The following is a 6,964-nucleotide window of genomic DNA, read 5'->3' as shown; positions in this document are numbered from 1 at the left end:
GATTTCTGACAAGGTAAATGACTGTTGCACTCCTTGCCAGCCTACTAAAGTGCTCAATGTTTTGGATCCAACATCACAAAATGAAACTGCTTGAAGAGTGACCTGCAGTAACCCATTTCATTTTATATCCTACTCAGCAGAAATTGCTTCGATGGCTGCTAGCCATCAATTGTATGCTAACTTCGTGATTTGGCACACAGTGCTTCCATTTGACTTAATTTAAATGCATCTCTTCTTCAGCTAGACCTTCCACTGAATGCTCAAGACTTTCCAGAAATGGTCGAGAAGTAGTCTTGCACTAGCTCATTGACTATCAAGGTGGTAGTTCTGGGTTTATGACTATAGCTAATCTGACATTATTTTAAGTCTGTGAGTCTAAATTAGACTATCTTTTTTTGTGAATTTGAAGGCTTTATTAGTTTTTAATCTCTCTCTTTTTGTCTGTCTCTGTCTCTCTCCATTCTCTTCTTCAGAGTATAAAATTGGTTCCAAATCACAAAACATTGTCTCAGTAAGCTGTTTGTTTGATGAGCTCAGGGTTGTTTTTTTTTTTAGTATCCAAAAAAGAAAATATTGTGCTTTTGTCTCAGCATCATTTGGTAGAATAACTTAGATAAAGCTGGGCAAGTATTCTCCCTTTTGATCCCCTTAGTTTCATCATGTGTCATCAGATTAACCCTTCTCTGTTCTGTAGTACTTTCCAAAGTGCTTGATTAGGTGTCCCGGTAATCTAAGTCCAACTCTGCTCCACACAGTGTAGACCCCACTTTGCTCTACACAGTACCACAGATGGGTAAGGGGTATAGCCTCTGTGGTCCTTGATTCTGCTGGAAAGAGAAATCTCATGCTTCTATATAGTAAAATGGCCTATTTACTCTGTAGAATGCTCCAGTAACTCAGCTCCAGAGTTGGTGAAGGAACTCCAGGGCTGGACCACAGGGAAATTGCTTTTATAAATGACAACAGTGTTGAGGCCAATGTTTTTCAAATCTACATAAACCTTGTCATTCACACTTTTTTCTTTTCTCTCCCTCTTTCTCTTTCTGATAGTGTCTCACTGTATAGAGCAGTCTTATCTTTAAAGTGGTTTCTCCAGTAAGGTCATGCTGCATATTTTATCTCATATGTGGACTGTAACTTTAAATGTTTTGTGTTGTGTCTTTAATCCGGAATGCATATGGAATCCCAGAAGCTGGAATCAGGCCTTTGTGATGGGGAATTCTTGAAGAAATGAGAGTAGTAGGTTATGGTAGGAGAAAAGTAGAGAGGGGTGTCGTAGAATAGAAAGGTTCATGGAGGTAGTCGAGTGATGGGAAGGGGAAAAGATGATGTCTTAGGGTTTCTATTGCTGTGCAAAGATACCATGACTATGACTGTTGGAGACCAGGTTTGACAAACATACCACTTACCAGGGTAGGAGCAAGGGGATTAGAAAAATTCGTAAAGTGTATGAGGACACAATGAAAATAATAAAACACAGGATAATACAAGGAGGGCATTCCAGTGAATACTGAAATCACCCACATTTAATTTCCATATGCATTAACATGATACAGTGAAATTAACATACCAGTTGAAGATTGCAGACCACATTCTTAGTTAAACATTCTGTAGCTAGAACAAGACAAGTTACACTCACACCCTAGACCAAACATTCTGTAGGCAAACCACACCCTGGGTAGAATCCACTGTTATATTCCTTAAGGGAGTGAGAACTTAGTTGGATCCTTAGATTTTTGTTTGGGGTAGAAACAGATCTACTTCTCTGTTCCTGAAATACAAGACCTGGATATTAGCTACACCTGTTGACAATAACCTTGAGAGAGTAGAACTCTCTGACCTAAATCTAGTTGGGACCTGTCTTTGAGGTAGAAACTAACAACAACCTTGAAGAAATAAAGGTAAATTCCAACTCTGTGACCTTTGGAATGCAACAACTTTGAGCAAGATGAAACTCTCTGAACTTCAGACAAAATGGAAATAAGCTCACATTTTCCAGCCCCCACACATGACAATCTTATAAAGGAAAGCATTTAATTGGGGTGGCTTGCCTTCAGTTTCAGATGTTTAGTCCATTGTCATTATGCTGGGGAGCATGGAAATCTGCAGGCAGACGTGCTGTTAGAGAGGGAGCTGATACATGTTGCTATGCAGGCAACAGGAAGTAGGCTGTGCCACTGAGAGTAGCTTGAGTATAAAGGACATCAAACACCACCCCCACACTTCCTCCAACAAGACCACATCAATCCCCCAAAACCCACACATTCTAACAGTGCCATTCCCTTTGGGGGACATTTTATTTCAAAGGTATAGGAAAGGTTAACCAAAATGAATTGTATATAAATAAACCTGAATAGAAACTGATGATCTCACAACTCGAGTAATATACATATGAAGGAATAACAAAACATATAAGATACAGAAAAGTTGGGTAATGCTAGGGGCTAAATATTAACTAGGAGCAGGGAGATAGGGGAAAAGCAGGAATAGGGGAGTGTTAACCAAACTAAAAATGTATGAAGGAAACCTTATGAAAATTCACAAATCTTGAAGCTAATTAAAAATAAAAGAATAAATTTGAAAAGAGGTACACTATAATAATGAACAATGCTGCCTCCAGAAGAAATTGCTCACTAACTAAACATCTTAATTCAAGGTATGGGTTACCCCTTTGAGTTATTTGTCTCGGATATTTGGCATCTAAAATTATACAGGCTATTGTTATTGATCTTTGGCATGGTCAGATGGCAAATTTCTATTACTATAGACAGCACAGATTTTGGCCCAGGACACAGAAAAACCAATCTCAATTTGATCATGAAACTACCTGCAAAGATGCTACAGTTTTATAGCGATGGAAGTTGCTATGCTGTTGAGAGAGACAATACATCAATGGTTTTGCCCAAAGATGGACTCTGTATGCAACTACATGGTCCTGGAAGACAGGATGTTCTCACTAGTACAATAGTGGAGAAACTGATTGTGGGGGTAACCAAACAATCTTTTGATTGAATTTGAAGTTCTATGTATGAGCATACCTAATACTATGATTTATTTTTAAGCTGTTTTTATTAGTTATTTGAAAATTTCATACCACATATTTTGGTTATATGTGTTCTTCCAAACTCTTCCCAATCTTTTTATCCTGCCCAACCAACATATTGTCTTTTTTTAAAAAAAAAATCCCAAATATTCCTGAATTTATACCTGTTCTACAATATGAGACTTATAATACTTTGCTCAATTATCAGACCAAAAACATATTTAGATAGTTCATTGACTCTGTGGGAGGACCAACTAATATTATTTTGCTAAATGGACATAATATTAAAATGACTCCTAATAACTCATCTTTGTACCCATAGATCAATGCATCTCTCCACTTTCACAAGAGAAACTTCCATTTGCTGCATATGAATGTAACACAGACTCACAAATGGCTAAGGTGCAGAAAATAAGGGACTAAAGAATATTCAGTCTCATCATTGAGGAAGAGAGGTCTGAAAGAATATGATAGCCATAGGCATTGGATGATGTGGTGGTTCAGATAAAATATATTCCACAGTCTCTGGCATTTGAATACTTTGTGCCCAGTTGGTAACTCTGTTTGAGGAGTTATAGAAGGTGTGGCCTTGTTAGTGGAATTAAGTCACTAGAGGTGGTCTTTAAGAGTGTATGGACTTGCATCCCTTTGGGTGGTCACTGTTTCTTGCTTGCTGTTTGAGGTGTGAGTGCTCTCCATGTCAGGTACTTGCTGCCACACCTGCCTGCTGTGATGGTAATGAGCTCTTATCCCTATGGGACTGTAAGCCCAAGATAAACTGTGGGATACACCTGTATATGCTGTGAATTTTTTATATTACCGCTGGTTAATAAAGAAGTTGCTTTCAGCCAATGGCTTAACAGAGTGAAGCCAGGTGGAAAACTCAAACAGAGATGTAGTGAGAGAATAGGAGGAGTCAAAGAGATGCCTCCTTGCTGCCAAAGGAGACAGATGCCCCAGCACCTTACTGGTAACCATGGTAAAATACAAAATAATAAAAATGGGTTAATTTAAGGTGTAAGAGTTAGTTAATAAGAAACCCAAGCTAATAGGCCAAGCGGTGTCTTAATTAATATAGTTTTGTGGATTATTTTGGGTCTGGGCAGATGGGAATAACATGCAGCCACTGACTACAACAAACCTTTCTTTCTTTAAGATGCCCTGGTCAGGGTCTTTTTTATCACAGCAATAGGAAAGCAACTAACACAGATTTGTACAAAAAAGCATTGTCTTCTGCACAGTTGAATATGTGAACTCACAATGGCTGTGACAGCATTCATAAGACCTATTCAAGCTCAAACAAGATCCCTGCGTGGAGAAGGCATTGGACACATAGTCCCAACCCTAGTTGTTGGACTATTGGCAATTGGTAGCTACTGAGAGAGTAAGAGACAGTTTCTATCTAAGAATGTAGCCTGATAAGTGGACTGCTCTTTAATGGAAGGCCACGCAGTTCATTATTTTTAACTTTGATTTCTCAGAAAATTAGGAAACAACCTTCCTCATGACCCAGTAATACCCCTTTTGGATATATCTCCAAAGAATGCACAATCGTGCCACAAGGACATGTGCTCAACTATGTTCATAGCAGCTTTATTTGTCACAGCCAGAACCTGGAAACAACCTAAATGCCCCTTGACCAAAGAATGGATAAAGAAAATGTACATTTACACAATGGAGTACTACACAGCAGAAAAAAATAAGGACATCTTGAATTTTGCAGGAAAATAGATGGAACTAGAAAACATTATTTTGAGTGAGGTAACCCAGACACAGAAAGACAATTATCACATGTAACTCACTCATGGGTGGTTTTTAAACATAAAACAAAGAAAATCAGCCTACAAATCACAATCCCAGAGAATTTAGACAACAATGAGAACACTAAGAGAGACTTACATAGATCTAATCTACATGAGAAATAGAAAAAGACAAGATCTCCTGAGTAAATGGAGACCTTGGGGAAGGACTGAAGTGAGGAGGGGAGAGGCAGGGAGGAGGACAGAGAAGAATGTAGAGCTCAATAAAAATCAATAAAAACATTTAATAAGAAATTAAACTACTCCATGTGAAAATGCATATATGCTGCTTTCATTTGAAGGCTCTGCTTTCATTTACTTGTGAGCTCAGTGTTGTTCGCAACATTTTTCCAGTACCTTGATGACAAAGGCAACACAGTGGAAAGGAGAACCAGAAACAATATTGTCCACCTCTTTCTCTTTGAAGCCCAGAGGTGTCCTATGTGCTTAATGATGTCTGGGTGCTGTTTGAGTAACTACCAATGATACTGGAAGACAGGAAGGGAGAGAACAAGGCTTCCTCTGGAAGCTCTGAGAAGAAACTTCAGTAAATACAGTAATACTAGTTTGTCATAGCTCACACTTTGGTTTATTTTACCCTTTAGATAAGAAGATAAAACATATGTATGCAAATAGTTTATGGAGTTACAGCTTCTAGGGTTAATTTAAGGACTAGCTAGCTGGGAGTTTTCCACTTAAGGAAGGAAGGAGTCTGGTTTAAGATGTTTTCATTTTGTTGTGGAAAGAAAGGCTGGTGTTTGGGGTTGGTAGAATGAAGAAAACAGACACTACAAATACAGGGAAATTTTACAATGGCAGGTTAAGAAAAACACAGTGAAATGTGGTCAGTTGGTCATATTGGCTAATTCATGCAAGCAGACAATGTAAATACAGGTAGAAAGATAAAGAGATTTAGATTTTAGAAGACTTGAATGAAGGAATTATCTATTCTATTGGACAAACTACTAATTGAAAGCACACAAAATTGTGCTCCTTAAAAATAGGACCTCTAGGGACTGGAGCGATAACTACATTTTTAACATGACTTACTGCTCTTTCAAAGAACCCAAGTTCAGCTCCCAGCACATACTCACATGGACACAAACACATGCACACAATTATAAATACTACAAAAATAAAAAGAACTTTAAATTGTGTGTGTGTGTGTGTGTGTGTGTGTTTGGCTGCGGGGGGTGGGGTCGGAAACATGTCTCAGAAGTCAAGAGCACTTGTTTCTCTTGCAGACAAATCAGGTTCCATTCCAAAATCCCATCATGGCAACTTAGAACTTCCTATAACTCCTGTTTTAGGGAATCCTATGATCTCTTTGTTCTTAGGAAACTTGGCATGCATGTCTACATATAAATACATACAAACACTCATACAGAAATAAAACAAAAATAAAGAGATCTTTAAAAAAACTGAAGCTTGCCAGGTGGTGGTGGCGCACACCTTTAATCCCAGCACTCGGGAGGCAGAGGCAGGCGGATCTCTGTGAGTTTGAGACCAGCCTGGTCTACAGAGCTAGTTCCAGGACAGGCTCCAAAACCACAGAGAAACCCTGTCTCGAAAACCAAAAAAACCCAACCAACCAAACAAACAAAAACAAAACAAAAAAAAAAAAAACAAAAAACAAAAACCTGAAGCTTGATTTGACTTCCCTGCCTTCATCTCTGCAGTGCTGCTGTTACAGGTGTGCTTCACCACACAGCTGGTAAGGGTTAGGAAACAAACCCAGCACTTGATGTCTGTCCCACAGATGCTTTACCAACTGAGCTGTATCTCCAGCTTCATAGTGTTGCTTTTCTAATCATATTTATACTAACATTGGGGAAAGGTAGGAAATTAAAACCCTAAGTATTTTTGAAAAAAGTTGTATTTTAGACAAAACAATGCATTTGACGTAGATAGGATGATGAGTGGCTGGAAAAGACTGGGGCAGAATCCCAGTTAACTCTTGGAATTGCAAACAATCATATCTACATAAATTATTCCTGGTGATTTCTATGACTGCTAAGCATCATCTAATTCTTTGAAATGGTTAGCAAGCACCTGCCACAAATGCTTTTCTAAAGGCAGACTTTATATGGTACTTGTGACCAGATGAATGTGTTCTCTCTCT

Source organism: Microtus ochrogaster, linkage group LG3 (genome assembly GCF_000317375.1).
Source record: "Microtus ochrogaster isolate Prairie Vole_2 linkage group LG3, MicOch1.0, whole genome shotgun sequence".
In the NCBI taxonomy this organism is placed as follows: Eukaryota; Metazoa; Chordata; class Mammalia; order Rodentia; family Cricetidae; genus Microtus; species Microtus ochrogaster.
The sequence above is the reverse complement of the archived record's forward strand: the minus strand, read 5'-3'. Positions refer to the sequence as shown.